Raw genomic sequence first — 2,793 nt, forward strand, 5'->3', positions numbered from 1 at the left:
CCGCCCGCCGCGGCGGCGGCGGGCTCCCACGGCGGGGGCGCCACCCAGGCGCGGCCGGCCTCGTCGAAGGTGGAGGCCTGCGACGGCGGCGACAACGCGACGAGGCTGCGACCGTAACGCCGGCGGGTGTGCTCGGTAGTGCAGCTGCCATACGCCACACAATCATGCACACCCACCGCCTGCGACGATGCTTGGCCGTGCTGCGCCCGCGCAGCACTCCCAGAAAAGCCTTCGAAACGCCTGCTCACTTACAACACCCCACCCTGAACCCTCGGGTGGGCGCACGCACTTGCAGGTTGCTGCCCTCCCTTGCTCATCCCAGCCGGCAGTGGACCCTGCTATCTCCGCCCACAAACGTGCACCTCTACCCGCCCCCCCCAAGCCGCACCTGCAGCAGCGCCGCCAAGCCAAAACGGTCCTCATCTTCCACTAACAGTGTCCATCCCCGCTTCCCCGCGCCTGCCAGCACAGCGCCCTCGCGCGGCGCGACGCGCGGGTCCCCTGGTGCCGAGATGAGGGCAAGCAGGGTAGTCGCGCACGGCCGTCAATCAGCTGTTCGCGCGGGCACCTCTCAAACCGGGTGCCAGGCTGCACACAGCATAGGTGCCCTGTATCATCGATGTAGCAAAGCAGCTAGCGTCTTTGCAGCCGAGCCTTGCTATCATGCCCGCGCACCTGCATCAGGCTTGCCGGGCGCCTCGGGCCGGGCCTCTCTGAATGCAATCACAACGCTGAGCGCCTTCTGCCCCTGCCGTGGCCGCCCCCCACCGCAGCCGCCGCCCGCGCTGCTTGCGTCCCCCTCGCCCGCGCCCGGCGCCGCCCCCGCCGCCACGCTCCAACCGCTCGCCTCCGGCGCCACCAGCGGTGCGGCGGCGCGGTGCGGCGGGCGCCAAAACGTTCTCACAAGCTTCCCGCCGGGTGCGCCGTCGACATTGATGACGATGCTGCTGCGGGTGATCTGGACTGCAACATCCTCGGACGGCACGATCCACCGTGGCAGGGGCAGCTCGAGCGCCGCCTCGGATTGAGACAGCGTGAGTTTGTAGGGCGGGACGAGGCAGCGCGCCCCGGCTGAGTCGCCCTGCGTGAAGTTGCGGGCGGCGCGATTGTTGGAGATCTGATCAAGAGCCATGCGTTAACTGGAAGGGATGCACAAGGGTGCGAAGGTGGGCCGAAGCTGATGCGATGGTTGCAACACGGCGAGGTACGAAGGACTCAAGCACTCAACGGGTTCTCTAACCCTCCCTCGCGCCTGAAACAGGGAGTGCCACGCCTGCCCCGGCCGCGCCTTGGCGACGCGCAGCGCGACCAGCCGCCCGCCCGCGCCGCCGCGCCAGCTGGCGGCGCCGGCCGACGCGTCGACCGCGTGCGCCCAGCGGCGGTCCAGCACTGGGCCGACGGCGCCGCCGCCCTCGCTCTGCCGGCCGCCGCGGCTGGCCGGGCCGCTGCGTGGGCCGGCCGCGGCGCCTGCCGCTGCCTGCCTGACTGTCCCCACTCTCAGCCCCGAGGAGGTCACCTCAATCAGGGGCTCTGCCTCGGGCTCGCCTGGCAGGTAGGGCACCGTCCCCCGCGGGGCGAGGGGCGTCGGCGGTGCCTTGCGGCGCCTGGAGGGGACCTGGCCGCACCTTGAGCCTGCCTCCCGCACTATACGGCACCCCCTCCCCTGAGTCGACCGCCCAATATTCTCTGATGCAGATCGGCGGTTTAGAGGTCAACACATCAGCATGCAGAGCAGGCCGTAGCTGAAAGCCTACCCAGGGGGTCGTACACCGCCACGTGGACGCACGAGTCAGTCTGGGCCCACATGTAGTGCCGCGCCAGCTCAGCCTGCAGGGAATCGGCCTGACCCCCGCCGCCGCAGGCGCCGCCGCCGCAGGCACTGGGGGCCTCGCGGCGGGCGACGGCCCACAGCCGCTCAAACTCTGCCAAGATGCGCGACTCAGCGTCAGACCTGCAGCAGGTGATGCGTGGCAAGGGGTCAGGCGCCGCTCCTGTACACTCAAGCAGGACGAGGCGTTGCGCATGCCTGAGAAAGGCACCAAACGCAACTTGACACACTAAGCCCTGAAACCTGCACGAGTGGCTCAACATTGATGGCGAAGCAGCGCTCCATGCTCGCAAGTTAACGCCATCGCTTCGTGGCCAATGCATCGAGACTTCCCGCCGCGCGCGCGCCCTTGGTCCCGCCCCCAGAACAAGCACCTGGCCCCCGGCTGCGCGATGAGGTGGGCGCGGCCGTCCTCCTGGCGCTTGCGCTCCAGCTCCTGGCGGCCCAGCAGCTCCAGCATCCTGCCGGGGGCGTCCACCAGCGGCCAGTGGAGCGGGACGGCGCCTGTGAGCGACGCGACGTGAGGGCGCAGTGATCTCTGGCACAACGCGCACAGACATACACACACATGTGTGTGTGTGAGTGTGAGTGAGTGTGAGTGTGAGTGAGTGTGAGTGTGTGCGCGTGCGTATGCGCACGCACGCGTGCGTGCGCCTGCCTGTGCATGCACAGCAACAGATACCGAGCTGCGTCGAATGGTGCAGCGCCGCCATGCGAGCCTGGGGGCAGCCGGCTCTTGGGGCTGTGCCAACACCCCGTTGCACATCCCTTCGCTCTCTTGCGGCCCTCCTCACCCCTGTAGTGGCGCCGCCGCCCGCAGAAGCTGCATATGGCCATCCCGCAGGTCCAGCACTCCTGGGTGGCGGGCCGCCCGCAGAGCTCGCAGAGGACGACCAGCTGAGTCAGCGCGTCGATGCGCCCGCCGCCCCCGCCGGGGCCGGCGCCCGCGCCGCAACGGCGGGGGG

This window comes from Monoraphidium neglectum (assembly GCF_000611645.1).
Source record: "Monoraphidium neglectum strain SAG 48.87 unplaced genomic scaffold scaffold01737, whole genome shotgun sequence".
Taxonomy (NCBI): domain Eukaryota; kingdom Viridiplantae; phylum Chlorophyta; class Chlorophyceae; order Sphaeropleales; family Selenastraceae; genus Monoraphidium; species Monoraphidium neglectum.